General features: G+C 39.3%; 1 long non-coding RNA gene across 2 annotated transcripts in view; it reads right to left on the minus strand.

Moving 5' to 3' along the window:
* Positions 1 to 24,519, minus strand: part of LOC129515813 (uncharacterized) — a 204,626-nt gene extending 180,107 nt beyond the window's left edge. For both annotated transcript variants that reach the window (XR_008665653.1, XR_008665654.1), the window contains exon 1: positions 24,451 to 24,519. This is a non-coding gene — a long non-coding RNA (uncharacterized LOC129515813). The remainder of the gene's footprint in view (positions 1 to 24,450) is intronic.
* Between the last annotated feature and the right edge of the window lie 2 nt (positions 24,520 to 24,521).

A 24,521-nucleotide genomic window follows, 5' to 3' on the forward strand; every position in this document is an offset into this window, starting at 1 on the left:
TGAGTATTTTCAAGTAACCCTATAGAAGGAATCCACTCCCCAATCCCCCCTCCCCCAACAAGGAATGTAGACCTCCTGCAAATAGCCATCTTAGAAGTGGCTTCTCCAGCCCCAGTTAAGCCTTCAGATGACTCCAGTCCTGGCTGGCACTGTGTCTGCCTCCTCCTTATAGACCATGATCTGAAGACCTAGCTAAGCTGCTTCTAAATTTCTGACACACAGAAACTATGAGACAATATACTCTCTTATTAAGCCATGAAATTTTTGGCTAATATATGATGCAACAAACAGTAACTAATCAAAAGCATCATGGTGGATATTTTACCTGCTTATTTTGTTTTCTGTAATTTTTTCTTCTTTTCCTTGTATATGCCCTTCACCTATAATAGTTTCTGGCCTAGAGTAAGGATTCAGTTAAATATTCATAAAATAATGAATGATGGACTGTCCCAACCTGAGGCTCAACAATATTCCCCAAATCTCCCCACTATTAATTTTTTGGTGAAATTCTTTTATGATTGGCAGTCAGCAATTTGGAAATGAGCAAGGGTTTGTGTCTGATCTTGGGGTTTTTTTCCTGAGAAAAATATAGAGCCTCATTTCCTGGAGGGCTTGGTGACAGGGCTGATACAGAGGCTGCCATATGGTACATTGGTATGCACCTGCCATGACAACAGAGTTTATGCCACTCATTGGGATAGAGAGGAAAATTACAAAAAGTGACTGGCTGCAGAGGACTTGACATTTTGCCTCAAAGCTTTAAGAGAAAAAAGAACTATTGAAAAAGTATACATATTAATTGGCACATCATATATCTGCCCCAAGTAACACTAATTTGAAAAGAAGGGAAAAAACCTTCCAACATTTGTTAAGAACTGAACACCAGGTACTTTTACTTTATGGTGTTCAGCAGGCCAAATTCCCACCCTGTGTACCATCCAAAATCCATATGTGTGATGTGTATGTACTAATACCTGGAGGTTAAGCTCAGAGTCACAGCAGAAAAGGTAAACAAGAATGTTTCTTATTTATAGTTATGTTTACACTTTTAGCTTCCAGGCAACTTAATTATTTGATTTTAATGCATATGTCCTTGTTAGGAGCTATCAGCACCTGACAAAATTGACCTAGCCTAATGTCCTGGTTTTAAAGTACAGCATGTCAAGCAAAAAGAACACTAAGAATATTTCAGTCTGTTTTTTAGAACAAGGTTCCAGAGAGCTTACATCACTTCTCCAAAGTTCTGTTAACTCCATAGCTGAGATGAAGTAGAACACATGTTATAGAAATGTAAACACGCTTTAACTTCCTCATTAACATATTAAGAGTGAAGCTCTAAACTCAAGGCAGTAATTTTGAAATTAGAAACATTGAGTTCAATTAACAGAGGGGCTTTCTCTACCTCATGAATCAGTTCCCTCTGTGACGTAAAATTTGGACATACGGTCCTACACACATATATCACATATATATTGTCTCTTGCCTTTTTTTCTCTGACCTTGATTTTAAATTTAATAGTCACTGCATTGCAATGCTAGCCAAGCTGTATTTTTCTTCTAGGCCTTAGTTTTCAATCTGAGAGTCAGTGAATGACTGTAAAACATTTAACAGACATAAGGCTCACACACAGTGCTTTTTTAATGTAAAGCTTTTCCAGGGATTGGTCAAACATTACAAATGGTAAATTATTTAAATGGCTTAAATAACTTCCACCCGTCTTCAGGGTGCCTGGGTGGCTCAGTGGTTGAGTGTCTGCCTTTGGCTCAGGGCGTGATCCTGGAGTCCAGGGATTGAGTCCTACATCAGGTTCCCTGCAGGGAGCCTGCTTCTTCCTCTGCCTATGTCTCTGCCTCTTTCTCTCTCTGTGTCTCTCATGAATGAATAAATTAAAATCTTAAAAAACAAAAACAAAAACTTCCACCCATCTTTCTTGGTAACCCAGCTCTCTAAGGAACACTGACATATACAAAAACTATGAGTATCAAGATGATATTAAAAAATGTCAAGTTGCTTTAGGCAGAGGTATTTTAACTATGTAGATGGCTGGAGAGGTCTAAGGCTAAATATGAAGTCAATTTTTAAATACTACCCATACATTAGAGAACCTTAATCATTTCATCTAATTTTTAAAGTTGTAAATGCTTAACAGTAGTTTCTTTGGCCTGGAGAAGAAGAGAAGAGGGGAGAGGAAGGAAGAGAAGGTAAGACAAAAAGAAAAAGTAAAAACGATTAGCTAGACTTCCTTGTGCACAAAAACAAAGAGACATCGTAAGAGAATGTAAAATAAATACATGTCTTGAAGCTGAGGTGACTGTGATATCTGGCTTCCAGAAGCTGGACATTAATGTTGCCACTGTTGGTGGCACCAAAATTTCTCTACAGAGCAACTTAGGAGCAACTGTCCTGCTGGAAGCATCCACTAGGAGCATGTCCTGCAGCTACATTTGCATAGCAAGCTCAGCATTCTTACCTTAGATCCTTAGATCGCATCTTTGCCGCACATGGCCTTGGGGCATCGATAAAAAGTCAAGAGATGAAAGCACCTGTCACAAATGAACCTCATCCCTTAGATCTGCCACTGCGGTTTGAATATACATGTACCTCATCCATACTCCTTATAATGGAGAGACAACAAGTAGCACAGGAGGCTAGAGATAAAGAAACACATATATCGTATTAGAACTGGAAAGGATTTGAGAAATCAAGTCTGTGATCAGAAGGTCACACACAGAGCTAAACAAAATGTTGATAATTATCGAATCTGGGTGATAGGAACATAGAGGTTTTATGATAGCATTTATGATAGCATTCTCACGAATTTAGGCATATTTGAAAACGTTCATAATGAAAAGTAAACTAGAGAGAGAGGGAGGTGGAAAAGGTGACAGAAGGAGGAAGGGAGGGCTTGAGTCCTGTGGAAGAGGAACTCTGATAGTTTCCCTCTCAACCAAGGATAAAAAATGGCCATGGCAAAGGACTTCGTGTTCCAAATTGTCCCACCAATGGCCTCAGCTCTTGGGAACAAGTAGCCCCTTCCAAAAGGTTTAGCAATGAGGGTCTGGATCTATCCAAAGGCAGACAATCAGATGTGAAGTCAAAATGCCCCATGCTTCAGTCCTCTGTCCATTTTCTCCATGACATCAGAAAGGCAAACCCAGCATATCTGCCACAGAGCCACACAGCTTCATTGCCGACAAGTATTTGATGGATTATAACTGCAATCATTGTACTAACTCATTTTATGGATTATAGTTGCAATCGTTGTACAAACTCTTTTATTTCTTGAAAATTCTTCACTACTCAGCAGGCTCAGAAAGACATGTCAGCTCTTAATATGCCAAATGAACAAGTGCCTCTTCAGATGCCAAGTTCAAAAAATGTTTAGAAAGAAAATGAAGGGAGTTTGACTTGGTAAGCAGGGGGAGTTAGCTCTTCATGGCAAACTGAAATGAGTAGACCAAGCTACTCATATTCCATCCCAAGTGTTGTTTTTGTCTCTGCTGCTGGGCGCTCATCTGGCCATAATGGAGGCTGAAAAACCACTGGAGATGTTGGTGAGGTCCTTTGGAAATAATTTTATATAAGGTCCAATCAATTCACCAAAAGATTCCTGAGAAGCCACTAGGTGACACATAATGTGCTATGTGCTGGAAATAAGATACAAATGATGCCAAAAAGGTCAAAGTCAAGTGGGTAAGGTTAAGAAAGAAATCACCACTGATAACACACTATGACACATGTATTACTAGGTGTTCCCACAGAGAAATTACACGAAGACAGAAAAGACTAAGAAAAGCACATGGCATTATGAGTTGGGTCTTAAGGGATAACTAGGGAGGCACCTGCTGGTGGTGTGGAAAGGGAGAGCACCGCAAGAAGAAGGAACAGAATATACCAAGTCCTCAGACCACACACAAGTGTGGAATGTGCACACACCACCCCTTGGGGGAAGCAGTCTTTGGGCAAACATTACTCTATGCCTCCTATGTTCCTAAGCTAGGAGTTAGGGGCAGAAGCAAACAGGAATCCAAAGTGGTCCCTGCATGGAAGCGCTCGCTGTAATGTCTGCTCAGGACTGCAACTGAGGGTCTCACCTGGACTCAGGCCAGGGGCAGGAGGCAGAAAAGGCTTTTCTCCGGCCCTGGGCAAGAGCATCTCCCACAGAGGGAAACATAAACTCTGCAAGGTGGAGATTTAGGAGCAGAAGGAACAGACGAAGGCAAGGTACATTAAAGCCTTAGGAAGAATTTCAGCAAAGTGTAGCTCTGTTGGCCCTTGTCTATTTCATTGGATCCTCCTAGATCCTTTTCCTCAAATCTGCTTCTTGACCACCCTATCTCCCACAAACACACACCAAAGACATCACGCGCAACTTGCACCTGATTGCGTTGCCCAGAAATTGCCCTTACTCCAAAACTGAGTTTCTTTTCCAAAATGTGTTCCATCCTTGGACTTACAGGGACCTCCATCTGATGTTAAGAGGAAAACGAGCAAAGTGAACAGAAAGATTTGAATGATGAAAATTCTCTCCAATCTCTCTGGAGACTAATTTTTTTTTTCAGCCGCACTGTTTAACTCAAATTCTACATGGTATTTCAGGCAGTTTGGAAGGGATGTTTTAGGGTGGGAACTTGTTTCAGTGGTCATGAGAGCTACAGCCAGAACATAGGCTCCACCGCCCACGGATCAACTTGGCCCAGGGGGAAAAAAAGGAAACAGCTCTCCCACCTGAGAGAGGAGTCAGTTTCTCTGTTCTCTGTTCTCTTCCTGGATCTATTCCATCAGTTCATGGGGAGCCCCGGGCTGTCCTGGCCTAATCTGTGTCTCTCCATGAAGGCCTAGAGCCTGTGTGAGATGGGCGTGGAAGACAGCTACCCAAAGCACGAGGAATGTAGCTCTGGGACCTGCGTCTGCCCTGACCTGTTTCCAGCCCCTGCAACCCGGTACATTCAGCCAGAGACTCATGTGAGTCCAGTGCCTTCCATTAAGAGTGGCTTCCTATCCACCTATTCCCTCTCCCAAGCCTTGCTTAATTACCTGGTTCTTCCCCCAGAGTAGCAGACATTCCCCAGATGTTCAGGGGAACAGGATCCAGACCCTCGCACCCCCTCTACTGCCCACTGGGCCCAGCTCCCACCTTCTCTGTGATTCTTAAATACATTAGGTTGGGGCTCCTAGCATGCCTTGGATCCACAAGCTCCTGTCAGTGCTGCACGGAATCCTGTGTCTTCTGGGATGCAGACCTAACAAAGCTGTCTCTGGCTCAAATCCCACCCCAGCTGGGCCTCCCCTGAGTACAGAATTTTTCTTTGAGAAACCACAGTGCCAGGTCTTCCTCAGGTTCAACATCCATGGATGAGGCCAGCCCAGGGCCTAGGTGGCTGTTCTCAGGGCATTGCCACAGGGGCCAGGGGTCGCCGTGGTAGTAGTCCTCCAGGGGCTGGGTGTGCAACAGCCCTCTGCCCCACCACCAGAAGAGGTGACTTTGACCAAAACCCTGCTAAACTGGAGGATCCGGAGTCTGGAATGTTTTCACCTCTTTGTTTCTCCAGTTTCAGGAAAATAGACAAAAGTAATCTCGAGGGGTGAAGGGAATCTTATCAGCCGAAGAGAACTCAAGGAAACCTCAGCTGTTTTGCAGGCTCGTTCGTTTATTTTCTATGCAGTCACCCTGATAGTCCCCACTGGGCTCACTTCCCTTCCCTGTAAACAACTGGCTCTAATTAAACTCGTTCTGTTGGATGAAGGTATATAACCTTGGAGAGTCCATAAAAAATGGCTTCGCTCTTAAGACTTCAAAAAGCGCGTGGTCCCTGTGTCAGGCCCTAGACAAGGTTAATTTATGTCGTCGCTATCTTGCTCTGAAGGACTCTAGTTACTTCACATCTGTTCTCTGTCTAATCTTTGTACGAACATTGTGGTGGTCTTGGCAGCTCAACGTATCTAGTGGTCTCTTAACTGTTTCCTGCCCAAAACGTCTAGGCGTTCAGATTTGATTTTCTCTCCTCTGCTGCCCCGATAAAAGCTTTCAGTTTACCCTCCAATGGTATCCTGACTGCTTTATGTTCTCTGACTCCAGCACAGAGGAGCTGTCCTGCTCCCCAGACTGGGCTGACTTCAAGTAGAGCCTGGGAAGGCAATTATTATTTCATTTTCAAAATGAAGAGAAGAGATGACATGAAAGGGGAAACTATGAAGAATATATGGATGGGAGATAAGACCTTTTCAGTCTGTGGTTGCAACTAGAATTTTTAAAAATTAATTAGAATAAAAATATCAGAAGATATTACATTAGGGCATTCTTTTGTAAAAACATTTGCTTCAGTTGTGTATGTGTTTTCTGGGTCATAATTTTAGGATTCATTTTTGAGAGAGAGAGAACACATGATGGGAGGGGGAAAGAGAGAATCTCAAGCAGATTCCATTCCTAGCATAGAGCCCAACGTGGGGCTTGATCCCAGGACCCTAAAATCATGACCTGAACTAAAATCAAGAGTCGGACACTTAACTGACTGAGCCACCCAGGGGCCCCTTCTGGATCATAATTTAAAATTCACTCCTTCCTATAAGTTGCAGTCAAAATAGTTTGAAATGCGTTGTGCATTTTCAACTGTCTTCACTCTACATTACCATTTTCCACCATGGTGACTACGAACCAATCCATTATCTTCTCTGAGTCTCTTTTTTCATCTTCAAATTGAGAATAATGGTATGCACTCTACTCGCCTCACAGAGTGGTTGAAAGACCGTCACAAGATAAAAGCTCTATGCCAGTCATGATCCACTCCACAGGGGCATAAAATATCCTCAGGCTTGGTACTGGATAGAAGCCTAGGGCTTGGGCTTGGATTCCATGCCTCCCACATTATTTCCTTTGTTCACTATTTATTGGATGCCTGCTGTGCTTTGGGAACTATTTGAGTGTCAGGGGATAAACGGACCAAACCTTTGCCTTCATGGAGTTTGTGCTCTAGTGTGGGGGGAGCCAAACTAAAAAAAAAAAAAAAAAAAAAAAAAGTATGTGACATGATGTTAAATTCTGTGGGGGAAAAATGAAATGGTCTATGAGTAGGCCAGTTACCAATATTATCTAAGAACCCATGCAAGTTTTTTTTTGGTTTTTATCAAGCAAGTTTTGGTGGCTAAAAATATTGGGAAATCTCTGTACAATTGTGTTACTTTGAGGTCATGGGCTATGTAAGGCACCCAAAGACCCTTTTTGTGAACGATACCCTCAACATAGCTCTCCCCTAAGAGATTTCTGGGATAATCAACCTGCGGCATCTCTCAGTTACAACACCATCAGTTTTGATAAAAACAGACTCTAAAGGAACAGGAAGGTCTTCTTGTCTAGAAGAGAGGTAAACACATGGAATTTGTTATCTGAATTCATTGTAAAGCCAAAACATGGGTTCAAGACAAGTTTAGATAAATACCTAGACAATAAATGGTCAATGACATTCAACATTTTCTAAGGACATGTACTAAAAAATCCTAAGAGCCTCTGGGTGCTCTTGGCAACTTTGTACTAATCCATGTGCTTACTCATCATCATCATTGACACTAGGCTACTGCTACCTTATGACTTAAATCCCAGGCCACAAGCTTTTATGGTAATTTTTAGCAGCAAAGTCCAAATCAGCAGACCACAGATGTAGAGCGTAAACTACGAAGCAGTAAACCAGCTGGGAGACTGGGGCTGAGAAACCTGGATGCTCATCCTAGCTTCCAGTTTTAACCAGTCAGTTCATAATTCTATGAACTTTCTTTGCAAAACTGTTTAGTCTCAATGCACTTTGAGGCCCCAAACAAAAATTAAAAAAAAAAAAAATCCCAACATGAGACTCAGGCATGAGATCCTATCCTTATATGGGGAGAACCCAGCCCACTGTTGCCATGATGCTTTATGAGGTAACAATGTGCTTGTGAATTAACTATCCTCAAAGATCTGCCCTTCACTCTTATGCATTCATACTCTTTAATTTGTCAGCACTTGGAAAGTGAAACTGTTTCTCAAAGGCAGTACACATTAACCCAACTGACCAAGATTTACATATAAAAGAGAAATTCAAATTTTTACTAAAACAAAACAAAACATTTCTTTTTATTGTCCTATGGTCTAGATCAAAGTCAACAAGCCATGGCTTGTGGGCCAGCTGACACCTGTTTTTGTAAATAAAGTTGTATTGGAACACAGCCATGACTCTTGGTTTTCATGTTGTCTAGAGCTGCTTTTGCACCACAGGAACAGAGCTGTGTAGTTGTAACAGAGACACTATGGCCTACAGAGCCTCAAATATCTGCAATTTTGCCCTTTACAGAAAAAGTTTATCAAACCCTGGGTGTGAATATTTTTGTTAATGCAACTAATGTAATCTCTCCTTAAAAAATTAAACTACAGTGAGAAGTTTGCTTAGTGACCACAAAAACAGAGTAAGTGGGCTTCCTTGGGTGATAGTAAGTAGTAAATTGTCAGCTAAGAGAGAATAAGGTATAGTTGGCTGTTACAGGGAACATCTGGCCAAGGGAGCCATAATATGAAAATCCACTGGATGAGTTTGCTTGTCCATTGGGCTGTGTTTGAATGAACACTGCCCATATTTGCTCTTCTCTTCCTTTTGTTACTGTGCCTCCATTGCTCCTATCAGATCAATACTTTATATAGCATGAACAAAATGAGTTGTATTTCCTCCCTCCATGGAGCCACCTCAACTGACACATATGAATGAAATATGGACATGACTCTTAAGCCATGAGTATAATACAGATATGACCTCAAGGTTCTCTCAAATGGTGAAGGGTGACTACTCTTGGCAACAGAGCAGAAAAGAGAAGAGAAGAAAAGAAATAAGGAGGGAGAGAAGAGAGGATAAAGGAGAAAAGAAATAAAAGAGAAGAAAGTTCCTAACTTCTAAACCTTATTCCTGCCATAATATAATATGTAAATTGTTCTGTTGAACTGTGCCCTGTCCAGAAAAAGGTATGTTGAAGCCCTAACTACTAGTACCTGAGATTGTTACCTTATTTCAAAATAGAGTTGTTGTATACATAATTAGTTAAGATGAGGTCATACTGGAGTTGGGTAGGCCCCTAGTCTATTATGACCTGTGTCCTTATCAGAAGAAAGACACACACACAGAGCAAGTGTCATGTGATGACAGAGGCAGAGACTGAGGAGCTGCAGCTGCAATCCCACCAATGCCAAAGATTGCTGGCAAACACCAGAAGCTAGAAAGAGCCAACGAAGGACTACCCTACAAATTTCAGAACCAGTGTGGCTCTATTGAAATCTTGACTTCATTCTTCTGCCTTCCAAGACTGTGAGGGAACATATTTCTGTTGTTTGAAACCATTTGGTTTGCAGTATTTTGTTACAGCAGCTCTAGTAAAATAATACATAGATGTTGAATCAAGTCTTGTAGTTCACTATAAGACTTTGTGCCCCTCTAAGAAATTTTAAGGGCACTGGTTTTGTAGCTGAACCCACTTTTCTTTTTCCAGCTGTGTAGAGCTCCTCAGGTTTGGCTCTATTTAACTCTCTACACATGGGAGGGCAGATATTTTGCTATAAGAATAGTTTATCTCCTATCTGCCTCAACAAATACTTTTTAGAAAAGTTTTGCACAAATGCTGTGCCTTTTACAAGAGCACATTTACTAAAAAAGATGAATAGAAGTACCTTTTCCCAGACATTTCTAATACAAACAGCGTTCTCTCTTCCGTGGGTGTGCAGTGGGTTGAAAAACTAAAACACTCACCCTCCTCCTCCAAGGTTCTTTTTCTCTATGATTGTGATTTACTGTACTACCCATTAATCTTAGTGTCTGAAACCAGCCCAAATGCTCCTCCCTCAAATCAGACACAACCCACGTAGATCAACATCCTTACAAAGCATAGCAACTCATGCAGGTTCTGTCTCAGTCACTGGTAAATAGCAGTGCTGATGATGACAGGACTCCTTGGCTTTTTAAGTCATAAACTTAGTTCAAGAATTTTGATTCATAGCTGGTTACAAAATACTGTGTGAACGTTGATTAGCAGGTGGTCCCATCAGGTGGATAAATTGCTTACACTTTCTCCATAGTTATTCACAGTTCATTTTCCCTTCAGAATTTTTTGGTAAGAGCTTGGAGCTCTAACATGTTTGGGTTTTAGATTCTGGAAGGAATGCAGTGGAATTTTTGGCACTCTCTCTTGAGTGATTTATGTACTGCTCCCATTGGATAATTTGTTTTACGCATGTGTGACAGGGCTGGTGCTGGACTTCTGCTTTGGAAATGCTTGTTTCAAATTTGCATGTGGTGGCCCCTCTGGATCCTGCAGCCTTACATGTGAATGAAGAAATCTGTCCCAAGGAGGCATTTACACTGCATCCCAAGGGAAAATATCCTGAAATCTTTTCTCTCCTTTTCTAATTGGGAAGAATCATTATGAAGCAATGAGCAGAAACACTGGTTTTAAGATTGGCAGGGAAAATACCCAACTAAAATAACTTGTAAATATTTTGGAATTTCTTTCAGGAACATGATCTATAGAGAAATAATAATTAAAACAAGAGTCTCTGAGGCCTTCACTGAGCAGCAAAGCAGCAAGCTCTGCTAAGGCATCTGGTTAGAGTTTCTCTTTGATGATGGTAGCTCACTAGTGGCTCTTCCACTTCTGAGAATGAGCATTGCCCTTGTTAAACAGAACAGGTATGGCAGACAAATCATCTCAATTACCCTGAAAGTAGTTATGTTGAAGCCTCAGCCCTCTTGAAATGACTCTTGTCAGGTTATCCTCTAGGAGAGTGGAAAACTAGATTCATAAAGCATAGCATCTTTCATAATGTCCTAAAACTGAGCATGGGAAGATGGCAGAGATATTTTGCTGGATTTTAGACAGGCTATTATGTCTATTCAATGTGCTACCCCTATCAGTGAATAGGATAATGTAATCTGAATCCTTTACCATAAGTGGGCAACCAGTCAGCGTGAAGGGTCAAGCCCACCATGCAATAATCAGAATACTGCTTACAGGTGTCATGTCTGGCAGTATGGTTTATCAACAGAAGCCCTGAATTCACACAGAAGAACGAGCCTGGCTCATTAATATCTATCTTAATTAGGATTATGAGTGATTTTGTAGTGGTCAGTCACCATGATTGGTGCCATGGGAGAGACAAAGGTACTCAAATTCACCTGGGTTTTTTTGAGAGGGCCCTGAGTCGGTTAGGGTCCATGAGGCAAACAGGTGATGCATTAAAAACAGTTTGAGCAAAGAGAGTTTAATGAAGAAACAGGACTAAGGTAGTCATTGAGGGATGTTGAAGTGTTAGGGAAGAGGAACAACACAAACCTGTCACCACTTGAGCCTGAAAAGACACCAGGAAGGAGTGGCATTGCTGGAGGCTGAACAACTAAAGCAAGAGGAGAGAGCACAACTCCTTTTGCTAGAGACAGTGGAGCCCTGCCAGACTGCTGTCAATTGGGAGGAAGACTTCTGCAGGTGTCATTCATTAGCCCAGACTCATGGGAGCACTGGGCCAGGGTGCCCTGGAGATGCCATCTGCAGGATATAGGCTCCTTAGGCATGGAGAAGGACACAGAAGAGTAAGAACAGACTGCGCATGAGGAGGAGATTTTTTAAAAAGTAATTTGGGGTACAGGCACCTAAAAATGTAATAGGCCTCTCCTTTGCATAAGGTTGTAACTAAAGCTGATCTTGGGGTGAATTACTTTTGTTCTGTATAGGGTCACTTATGTGATTCCCTCCCTTTCCCATCCTCCCTCCATCACATAGGCTCACTCTATTAGCTGTGTAAATGTAGGATAAATAGGAATTCCTTGCTGGAGAGAGAGGAGAATAAGGAAGCATACTGTTGCCACAAATATCTTGGATATAAAGTAAACCTTGGGATGAGAATGTTGGTTTCTGAAGAGGACTTGAACTAATTTACAAAAGGACTGGATGCCTCCCAAAGGGGAGCCAACCAGGAGGACAGGAGGTAACTGGACTGATAACAAAGGCTGAGGACAGGAAGGCTGATTTCTGTGCCATGAGTAGCTAATGCAGAAGACTTTCCAGGTCTAGCTGATCAGAGCCAACAATATGCTTGAGTAACAATGGCGGGGCGTGAGAAGGTGAATCAGAAAGAGTTGTGCTCTTGGCACCTAACACAAGTCCCTGCTGGGACCTGAACCAACAAGGGTACCCAGCGACAGTGGGCAAACACTCATCAAACTGGAGTAACCTGTCTCTAGCTGCAAGCACAAGTGACAGCAAGAAATAACAGCATTTGTGAGCTGACCAGAATCTGGTTTTCTTTCCACTGCATGGAGAAAGAGACTCAAGCCTGGAGAAGAGACCCATTGTCTCAGCCCTGAGAAGCCTGCAAGACTTAGAGAAGAACACAAGAAAGTCAGCAAAATGGGTATTGGGTGTCAGAGGATTTAAGGGCGAGAGATTGCTGTAGATGGACAGGAAAACTCATAGAAGCTGGGACTGGAGCTGAGCCCAACAGGATGAGGACTATTTAGGGAGGCAGAGGTAGAGGAAAAAGTTAGGAGAAAGCCACATTCCAGCAAAGGTTCCCTAGGTGGGAATACATAAGACATGCTGGGAAGGCGGTGAGTAACTCATCTGTCTGGAGAAGAGTGTGCTGAGCACACTTGAGCTGGGAGAAGTGATGAAAGCAGTATTTAAAGAAAATCATTCTGGCCCTGGGGTGCCAGATGAATTGCACTGGGGAGCGACTGGAGGTATGGAGGCAAGTTAGGAAACTGTTCTAGCTAGGAAATAGTTCAGGCATGAAGTGATAGGGGCTCAGGCTAGAGTTATGACAGTGGGAATGGCAGGACAGGGCAGACTCAAGAGGCATTAGTCAGGGATGATTAACAGGCGTTGGTGACTAACTGAAATTGGAGGGAGGGCTGAGGAGAGGAGGAACCAATGATGAACATGATGTTTGCAGCCTTAGTGACTTAGAAAAGGATGGTGTCATAGATAGGCAAATTAGTTGGGGGAGTGGGGTACAGGGGCTAATAATTCAATGACATAGCTATGATGAACTTAAGATTTTAGTACATTGTTTGGTATGGTATTCATTGGAGGAGATACTCTTCTGCAGAAAATACTTTAACTAGGCTCAAAAGCTCATTAAATGAAAGTACTGTCCAGCATTTTCCCAGACCCCAACCCAAGAATCATCTTCATCAACTCTTTCTGCATTATTCCCCCAAATTAATCAGGCTTCAAATTCTATTCATCTTACTTTTATTATCTCTCAGAACTGCCCATTCCCCAATCCCATACTCTTTACCTTAGTTTAGACCACAATCATCTTTCACCTAGAATTTGGCAATTATTTCCCAAACAGTGTCCTGCCCCCTTTCAATCACTTTCCACAAAGAAGCCGGAATGTTCTTTTAAAATAAAAAATCTAATTCTCCCACCTGCCGATGACATACCTTTAGTGGCTCCCTTGGGATAGAGCTTCAAAAAACAATAATCTTATAGTTGGCACATATTTCGTTCCCTGCCCTCATCTCTCATCATGCCATGTCTCATGTTCTATGTCCCAATATACTGAACTACTTATATTTTCTTAAATGTGTCCTGCTCTCTCTCCCTTCCAACCTTGCACATGACTGCCCCCTCTGTTTAGAGATCTTCCTTCTTTCACATTGCATCATTCTTGACATTACAGGCCAAAATATCCCTTCTTCAGGTAGCCTTTGCTGACATCCTAAGGCCAAACTAGGTAGCTTTTTTGTTTCCTCAATATTTTATTCATCCCTCTAATCATGACTTGCATTGCTGTGTAGAGTTAATTGCTTATTTTACTTATCTGACTCCTACTTTAGATCTACGTGCCTGACTACAAAAAAAGTATTTGTTTAATTAATGAATGAATAAATAAAGAAAATAGAAACATGGTTCTGTTGGTATTCGGATCAATTCAACAAGCTGGCATGGAGTACCTACTATTTGCATGTGCTATGTGGGAGGTTGGAAATATAATGGAGAATTCACTTCTGCAAACAAATGCAGAGTCTACTATTTTAGAGTCAATGATAAATTGACAAATACATTACACAATGAAAGTGTTTAGTAATATCGAAGTCAAAGACTGCAATAGAAAAAGCCCAAATGTGACTGAGGTTCACATTTGTCCTCCAGTTTTTATATGGCCTTGAAAAAAAGGCTTAACCTTTTACACCCCAGTCCTTTTATCTATAATGAGGCTATAAATCCTATTTTAGATCTTATTATGATTAAGTAATAACTCCTGGACATCCTACAGTAGATGTTCAATAAATGCTATTTCCTGCCCTTTCTATGTATTGCTATTGTACTTATACTTTCATTTATTTGGAACTTAAAGCATCTTCAGACATGTTAAAATATAATAATGAGCAAGGTGTATGGATAGAGCTGATTTTAATCACTGAAAGGGATTCAGATCTTTCCTGAGAGCTTTTGTTGGGGAATAGGAAAGGGTCTTTGGGAAGGGAGGGTAACACTGTTGAAGAGAGAAGGATACGGATATGCAGACAAGGATGTGAGACTATTTCTCCGGCTTGTAGTGGACATTCAGAGGAAGGAGAACTGGGATTTGATTGGCATGTTTGCTTATGGCTGACATTGGTCTACTCCCTTGAAGATTTTCAAGTAGTAGTAGTTCAAAAGTCCACAGTGTTTTCTGGCTAATACTTTTCCATTCACACCTCTAACACATTTTTTCCCTTCTTCCAACCAGCTCAAAAGGACCTCAGTGTGACTGACCCCATCAGTTACAGCAACAGCAGAACAAGGGCTGAAATTGTAGCCTTGCCTCCAGCCAACTATATACCCGCACAGGATCTTTTTTCTTTTTTTTAATCCATCAGCTATTTTCCTGCCCTTTAATGATTGGCAATTTGAGATCTCTGCTAAATTGCACAAGGACAAGATTTTAATGTACTGTTGGATTGTATCCTATAAGCAATGGTAGCAAAAAATTGACAACAAAACAGTAAAATGACAATAAGGAGGAAAAAATAGATGAAACCAAAACTATAGCAAAAGCAAATAAAGGCAGAAAGAAAGAACATTGGACTCTATTTGTAGATAGCATGGAAAATGCTAAAGAATCTGTATGACAACTATAAGAATTAATATATGCATTTAGCAAGATTGAAGTGTACAAAATTAATACCCAAAACTTAATTGTATTTTATATGCTAGTGGTAAACAATTAGAAAATAAAATTTTAAAAATTCTACTTATAAGAGTACCTAAAAACAGCAACAACAAAAATAGTTAAGAATATATTTAACAGGGACACCTGGGTGGTTCAGTGGTTGAGTGTCTGCCTTTGGCTCGGGGTGTGATCCCAGAGTCCTGGGATCGAGTCCCACATCAGGCCTCCTACATGTTGCCTGCCCTCCCTCTGCCTATGTCTCTGCCTCTCTCTGTGTGTGTCTCTAATGAATAAATAAATACAATCTTTTGAAAAAGAGAATATATTTAACAAAAGAGATATAGTTTCCTCACTGAAAATTACAGAATGTTACTGAAAGAAATTAAGGAAGAATCATGTAAGTGGAGAAAAATACCATGTTCATAAGTTTATTGAAAGAATCCAATCCATAGTTCATTGGAATTCATGGGTTCATTGAAAGATTCTATTATTAAAATATCAATTCTACCCAAATTGATCTATAGATTCAAAGCAACCCCAGTCAAAATTCCATCAGGCATTTTCACTGAAAATGACAAGCTGATTTTAAATTTTTTCTCGAAATTTTATGACTCTAGAATAGACAAAACAAACTTGAAGAAAAAGATGGAACTTGATAGTGTAAGAACTTACACTATCTACAAGAATCAAGATTGTGTAGTACTGACATAGGGATAGACATAAGGAACAATGAAATAAAGTAGAATCCACAAATACCATGAACTATAAAGAAAAATATCAATGAGTTATACTTCATCAAAATAAAAATTTTGCTCTCTGAGATTGTTACAGAAATGAAAAGACAACCCAAAGAATGGGGGAAATGTTTGCAAGGCATTTGTTCAATGAAGAACCTGTAATCAAACTATGTAAAGAGCTCTTACAACTCAATAATTAAAAGAAAAACAACCCAATAAAAAATAAGCAAAATATTTGGACACTTCACTAATGGCAGTAGAGAAATAGCACAAAAATATTAAACCACATTGGTCATTCGGGAAGTAGAAATTAAAACTAAAGTGAGATACCACCAAACATCCATTAAAATGACTATAATTAAAAAGATTGACAATACCAAATGTTGGTGAGGATATTGAGCAACTAGAACTCTCATACATGCCTGGCGGGAATGTAATATGATTCAATAACTGAAAAAACTCTTTGGCAATTTCTTAAAAAGTTAAACATATGAACCAGACATTCCACTCCCAAGTATTTACACAAAAGAAGTGAAAACATATGTCCACACAAAGACTTTTATGCAAATATTTATAGTAGTTCTATGTACAATAACCAAAAATTGAAACAATCCAGATGTTCACCAACAGGTAACGGATAAACAAAAAGTGATGCATTTATACAATGGGATATTAGTCAAAAACAAAAAGAAACAAACTACTAATGTGCACAACAAAATGAATGAGTGTCAAAATCATTATGTTGAGTGCAAGACACCAGACATAAGAGTTCTATTTATATAAAAGTCTAGAAAATGCAAAAAAAAAAAGAAAAAAGAAAAAATCTGTGACAAAAAAAGCAGCTCAGTGTTGAACAGGCCCAAGGGTGGAGGGAAAGGATGGACATAAAAAGGGCAAGAGGAAATTCTGAAGTGTGATAGCAATATTCTCTATCTTGACTGGGCACTGGTTTCACAGGTGTATACACTGGGTTGTGTGTTTTAAATGAATGTAGTGTTGTACTCAAATGATGTCTTAGTAAAGCTGGTTTTAAAACAAACAAGAGAAAGCTGTGTCTCCTCATATAACTACATTTCCTCAGGTAGCTCCTGATCCGTGGAAATTGAACTCAAATATTCAAACTAACATCATTTCCCTCACCATTCTCATATAATGAGGGACCCATTCCATGTCAATTTCCTTTTCCTTCCTCTCATGCATAAGCCTATGTTCCACGCATCTGCCACTCGACTAAAAAAATAATAGCATGAAGGTCCCTGTTAACAAACGAAAAATCTTCAGGCTCTTGTGCAAGAACAAAAACAGCAACAACACATGCATATGGTATATGTACCCTTTTCCCCAGACAGCCCTTTACATGGGGGTTACATAGGGAGGAAAGTGATGTAGTTATAGATGATAACTAATGATTGGAAGGGCAGGAATAAAGAACTGTAGGAGTGTAATTGATAATCTGTGGTCATAAGTAAATCATTCCACTTTGGGGTGTATTATTGAGGAGGAAGGAGATGACCATTTTCAGATCAGCTGAATCAACACTGGTCTACAGACCTTCACAGGTGCTCCACACACCCTCACATACAGATCATCTGCTACATGAAGGATCAGCTAAATTGGCTTGTTTCCTTCAATTTAATGAGTATTTTCTTCCAATGGGGAATCCTTAAAACTGAAATTAGTTAGCCTGATCCTATAATTTGCTGTGATCCCAAAGACAGTCATAATAATTCCTTCTTGATCCCAAGAAGTTATGTCTAGCATCTAGAAAAGCTTCCTCTTAATGTTCACATAGCCAATCCTATTACTCTGACCAGCTGATGATTGATATTTATGTAGGGTCCGAGTTATGCTACTCTTACATATCAATAGTATTTGCTGACTCAGAGAAGTATCACCGCAGTTGAAATGGGGGCCTTGTTAATCCCTGTCTCCCACTGAAGACCAGCTGGTATTGCTTCTGAGCTAGGGCATTGGAATCCTGAAATTTTGTTGAATATGGTCATAACATATTTAATTCCTGCCAGTTGCCCTCTGGTCAGAAAATATAATTAAAGGGTCTGCAGATGGTCTGGCAAGGCTTCCAGAAGTAGTAGAAACTAGCAGTTGACTGCACCACTATATGAAACTAAAAACTGTTTCAAGATATGTACCATATGCACACATATGAATCCTCAAGGGAACATGGTGAGCTTTTTGCACTGTATGGGTATTAGATGCTATGGGAAACTAATAAGAGACAATTTAGAGAAATACATTAAAAAAGAAAAGAAAGAAACACAAATAAAAATCTTAAGCTAAGCTAAGGATAGTTAGTTTCCCAGACTTAGTAGGATATACTTTGGATGAATACAACAACAAAAACGAAAAAAAAACAAAACGAAACAAAAAAAAAAAAAACAAAAATAGCCAGATGCAAGACTTAAAACTCAAAGAGAACTGTTCAGGAAGAATAAGTGAAAAATGGTGATGTCTCTTTTCTAAAATCGCTAAAACATATGAGGTGTCTTCTTTTAAATTAGAGATCAAATTAGTCTTTTTATGATGGCCAAAAGCTTTTATTATATTGGCAAGTCCAGCATTATCATTTTCATTTTATAAGTTTTATAGAATTTCGTATTAGAGAAGGAGCAAGGAAAATGATCCTTACACCCATTGAAGAAATTAGCAATAAGAGGTTAGACCAGAGGAGAAATGAAGGGCCAAAGGGAATCTTTGGAAAGACAGTGAGATATTTGAATGTATTCATGAGTTATGACATAACAGTTGAGAAGCATTGGGGTAAGTGACATTTAATGTCCCTTCACAAAAGGTCCCCAAGTATGTTTTGTTGAACAGATTTAAGGCATTCTATAAAGGATGTCAGGAAACCTGTTCACCAGCTCTTTGGCTACAGGTTCATTTTTAAAAATTCAGAGATGTGTCTGGTCCATTTTGAGATTCTGTGTGTCTTCAATCTCTCCAACACAGCAATTAAAACTGAAGATCTTCTCATCAGTTTTCTGAATACCGGGGCAATGTAATGCTCAGTTTGAAAGCACATGGTTAGCATTTTTAAGTCAGCCTTCTTCCTGGTTTCACGAGCCACTAGGTGGCCACGAGCCACCTCTCCTTTTAGCTGCATAAGCCAAGGCGACCCCTTAATGAGCCAGGGTTCATATGAGCTGAGTTTTTATACACTTTCAATGATCTCTGTCCTAGGGTCAGAGAAGAATTTCTCTTGTTCAAGTTAACTTGACACTGATGGCAAGTACAGAGAGGCCCACCCTTGGCATCCTAGATGATGCTAGGGCTTCAGAGTACTAGTTGATCAAGCTCTGACCTCCTCCACATTCAGACACAAATCAATAAGAGACATGAGAAGGGTCAAGACAGGAACTCTGGGAGTGGCAAAGAATGGTTCCCCTAGCTAGGGAATTGTCAATGGAAGTTTTCCTTTGGTTCAAGTTTGATTCCAAAAGACATTTCTCTAAACGAAAGTTAATATTAAATTAGAGTTCTGAGAGTGAACTAAAACTTTAAACACTGTAATCTGAAGCCATCTCTCTAGCGTAGCAAAGTTGAAATCCATACCCTAGCTCAAGATCTTTGACTTAAGTCATTTTAAAGGACCAACATCACACTTTTTAATGCTCCCCATTATCATTAGTTCCATTCAAAAACACGTTTCTTACAGGTTCTTTGCACACTGTTAAAAATGCCAAAAATGTAGACACATTTTTCTCAAGTGAGCAGATTTTAAGGGTCTTAAGCCTCACTTCAGTTTATATAATAAGTCGGAAGTGGGTGGGTGGGACAATATAAGGATGGCCTGGTATTCATAGGTCACTCTAATTAAAATGGTTTTGAGTTTGTTCTCACCTTTTTTTCTTGAATTTTGGTATCTGGCTCTTTTTTGCAGTGACATTTTCAATCTTACATCCTAATTTATAGTTCCACTCCTGCCCCTATGTCAATGTCTGACATACAAACGGTACTCAACAAAGGATTGTTGAATAAATTATTGAACAAATGATTGTTGACTAAATAAATTTTCTACCCTAAAACAAATTAAATACTTTCTATGTCCAAGTTCCTGCAAAATAGAAAGATGAAAGCCCATACACCTACTATGAGAATCTTTGGGCAGTGTTTTATTCACTGGACTAATTTTTCACCTTTAAATTCTTTCTTCCAGCAATAAATGGACTTCATTGCTTACTTTTCATTAGCGTGTTCTCAAGGAGTTTTCCTCCAAAGTCTAACCGTTTCCTCAAATAGTCACTACAAACTCTTATGCATACCTCAGAACCTTTTTTTAGGAACTAGACTCAAGATTCAAAGACTGTTCAGTTTTACTTAGTTGCTATTCAATTTTACTTAGTTACAATTCAAATTTATTTAGTTAGGTCAGGAAAGTTAAAGAGCTACTTGGTCCATCAGAAACACACACACACACACACACACACACACACAAACTCTATAACCTCCCCGCACCCTATCTTTACTCTCAGGAAATGATGAAGCCGTATGATTAGAGAGCTCATGACAAGTGGGATATCAGATCAGGTACTGCCTAACTACTAAGTACCTAGGATTTTTTTGTTTTTTACTACTCTGTTATATCACCCAAAGAAGGAAGAGAACTTTGAACGCTCTTCCTGTGAATAATTAATGATTGATTTGCTATGCTAGGAATGTGTAATGGTGTGAATTCCAGAGAGTGTGCCTATCGTTGGTAGTGGGCAGGAGAAAATGTACAGATCTTTCTTAAGAAAATATGTCTGATTGGATATCCTGCTAATGATCATGCGTGCTGTTATGTGTTTAAAACCTGCCTTGAAATTCAATGATAAATAGAAATTCTATTTTATATAAACAGGCAAAGATACAGACTAGGAAAATACTACCTTATCAAGTGTGTATTCATCAAAACTCCACATATCTTTCTTTGCAGGAGTAGTCTTTGGCAATAATTCTCATTCTGTCTCTGATGTTCATTAGATTATATGACCTTGGATGAATCAATAGCCTATAAAATAACTCAAAAAGTTGTTTTCAAGATTAAATAAATTCAAAGATGTCAGACATTTAGCATTGTGTCTGGAATAGCAAAGCTGTTCCTTAAATGATAGTTTTCTTTCTTTTCTCTCCATATGTAGCATTTTAAACATATTTTGTACACCACTTGGAATTCTATATAAGCTTTGGGAAAATACACTTTTATATGTGTGCTTTAGGAGCACTGTGGAGGAATTTACTCCAGTTACACACCCCATTTACATGGTGAACAAAAGCATATCACATTGTGTAAAAACCAGAGCCAACACTCTTTCGCAGGTCCTGAAGTTAGTTAAGTATTCTCTGCACTGAAACACATTGCTCTCCTTCCCGTGATCAGAGGTTAAAACAAGTGTGCAGAGCACTTTAAGGATCTTGAGGAGTCATGGGCATCAAAAGAAAATTATTATCTGTATTACCCTCCTTCTAATAGTGTACTTAAAAATGAAAGTATATCTGGATGGATTCCAGCAAGGAACCCCCACCCCCTCATGAAACGAGGATGCAGCCAGCTCTTCTACTCAGCGGAATTTTGTGCCATATACTTGGCATGAAAAACTGAGGTCTATAATGGAAAAAAGAAAAAGGTCTGTGTGTGTGTGTGTGTGTGTGTGTGTGTGTGTGTGTGTGTGTGTTTCTGGGCAGAAAAGGATGTAACTGTGTACTTTTAAAGCTCTAATCACTCTGGCTAAATGATAGCATGTTTAAAGGGCTATGTTGGGACCAATGTGGATGTCTCTGGTTTTGGTCAGGACGTAATGCATAAGGACGTTTAAAAGAACTGCCTGCTAATATTGTAAAATATTCTCCATTCTTCCACACTGGTCCACCAGCCAAGAATTCATCCATATGTTGATGACATTCAAAGGAAAGAACTACCCTAGCTGTGATGACACTAGGGATGGCACTTTGTTCCCTCCATGTTTGTCTCTAACCACTTGCTCCATTACTTACAGGAACTGCCTCCCACCAAGAAGAGTGAAAAGGCCTGGAAATTTGCATTCTAACCTCCCCTTGGTCTAGTGCATGGGCATGTGACCCAATTCTGGCCAGTGATTTTGAAAAAATATTCTGGGGATAGAAATCCCTAGGAAAGATTTTTTCCTCCAGTTAAAACGATATGTACAATACAAAACTGCTCTTTCTTCTTTCCTCTGAGGGTAATTGTGTGAAGACATGATATATGGCAATGCACCAGCCATTTTATAATCACAGAAACAAACCTAAAAGTGAAGGCCAATACACCAAGGATGACGTCCCAGCAGAAAGATGATGGGAACACCAGGTCCTTGATGACTTCATTTAGTTCTGGACCTCTTATTAAGTAAATCCATAAAATTCTTTATCATTTGTACTACTTTAATTGAGGTATACTTTACTTACAGCTTAAAATACGGTTGATATAATAGTGATATAATGTTTTTGCTAGAGGATGAAAAAGTTTTCCAATCAAGGCTGACGAATCTTTAAAAAAAGAGTAGATACTTTCCATGTGGTATGACTGAAAAACTATTGAAACACATAACCCTACCATTTTATACTCTTTATCCAAAATTCCTACTAATTAATCCTTGAGGGTATACATTAATTCCATAAACAAACTTTTACTTCCTCTTATGCGTAGGGTTGACAGATAAATATAAATACTGAAAATGTATTCATCACTTATCTGATCCAACTTTAATTGAATGTCCTGTGTTTTTATTTGCTAAATCTGGAATCATGTACCATGTCCTATGGAAGATTCTGGAGATAAAGCACCATCCCATAATTCAAAGAACTCATCTCCTTCAGAGACTTTAGATGATTCTAATGTGTCATCTGTCCACTGCTTTAGAAACTCTCTGGTTCAACTCAACATTCTACATGCCAGGAAACCAAAGCCGAAGAGGTCGTGGGATTTTCCCAAAGGCACAAACCTGCCCACAGGCAAAGGTGGTACTAGAACCAACATTTCAGGATTTTTTTTTCTAGTATACCTTTTACCAGTTGCCCTTTCTTTCCTGCTCCTGAAGTCTCTTCTTTTAAGGATGAAATGGGAAACTAATACTGTTTGATATGGTAGAGGGAGGGAAGCTCATAATATAAAAGGTCTAATTTCCTTTGATGAGGAAGACAAGCACATTTTAGTCAATTTCTTACACAGAAAATTATTTTGAATAAGAAGACAAAGAATTGTGGAGAAAGAAAATCTTGTTCAAATCCATAGAAATACTTTCTTAAAAAGAAAAATTTCCAAATATTCTTTCATATAGATAATATACATGTGTGCACATGTGTGGTGTACACGTGTGCATCATACGAACGTATACATGTCACACATACGCTTATAAGTCACATATATACACAGTTTATGAATAGAGGCCATATAAGTGATATGTAGCTGAGAGCTACACCATGACTTGCTATATTTTGCAGTAAGAATGTCTTCCATTTTTTTCTATGTAGGTAACCTTTGCTAATATTTTGATCAAGACTGCTAAGTCCCAGGACTTGTAAACAATGAGTTTTGCTTGAAATTTATTTAAAGAAGATCATGGTGACTTGCCAGTGGAAAAAGTCATTATTCCTCCTGAAAATGGGCAGCAGAGAATTTAAAGCCCTTTGGATAAACTGCCATATATCAGATTTCCAATTCCTAGATCATTAGAACAGAAGGCTCAGAGTTTTGTCTAGAAAATTTTTCCTTTTTTAGCCAGTTGAATTCTTTCATTTTGCACTTTTAGTCCAAATCATGTGATTTTGTCACTAGAGAAGACAGAGGCTGGATTAAGTCAATTCTCTGTAGAAGATCTTAATCTAGCGTACACTGCTTATCAATCTTCTTTTCTCATGTTTCCTATAAGTCAAATCCAATTATCCTAAATGCAAATAATAAGGCAAATTTCACTTTAATAAAAAATAATCCCGAAACACATTCCTATAGTATTAGACTTTATTTAAAAAAAAACTATGAAATTTCAGAATAATTAGGGTAAATTCAGATGGTCTTTGGAATTCCTGATAAGAGAAAGTAACTCAAAATCTCAGTTCTTTAGGTCTAGGTATCCTCAATCACTACATCCAGTTATGATGTACTGAGTTTTCAAAGTCTATCAACTTAACTAAGTAGCTACATTTGTTTTCATGGAATGTTCAAAAAGGAGAGAAGCACACATTACCATATCACGAATACCAACTTTCTCTTTTAAGCTACCCTTACCACAGCCAGGGAGTCTGTGAAAACTGAAAAAGCTCCTATTTGAAAGGAACAAATAAAAGTTTTTTAAAAAGATTGAGCACTGCAACTTCAATCTTTCCAATTATTCCAATATTTCCAATTATTCAGCTGTTTAAGTGATTTCTTCTCTGTACCACCTCTAAGCTACCTACATTTTGGCTATTTACAATATCCAAATCTATTCTCAAAATATAAGATTTGTCATTTCTGAAAAGAGTCAACATGTATTTTATTGCATACCTTCTGTCATGCTCATTGATTTTTTTATGAATCCCGTTACCTTATAGTCTCACCTTGTGCAGATGAGAATAACATCCCAGGATAAGAATTTCTATAATTGAAATGTGAAAAGTACATCCTTGAG

Source organism: Nyctereutes procyonoides, unplaced genomic scaffold (assembly GCF_905146905.1).
Source record: "Nyctereutes procyonoides isolate TBG_1078 unplaced genomic scaffold, NYPRO_anot_genome, whole genome shotgun sequence".
In the NCBI taxonomy this organism is placed as follows: Eukaryota; Metazoa; Chordata; class Mammalia; order Carnivora; family Canidae; genus Nyctereutes; species Nyctereutes procyonoides.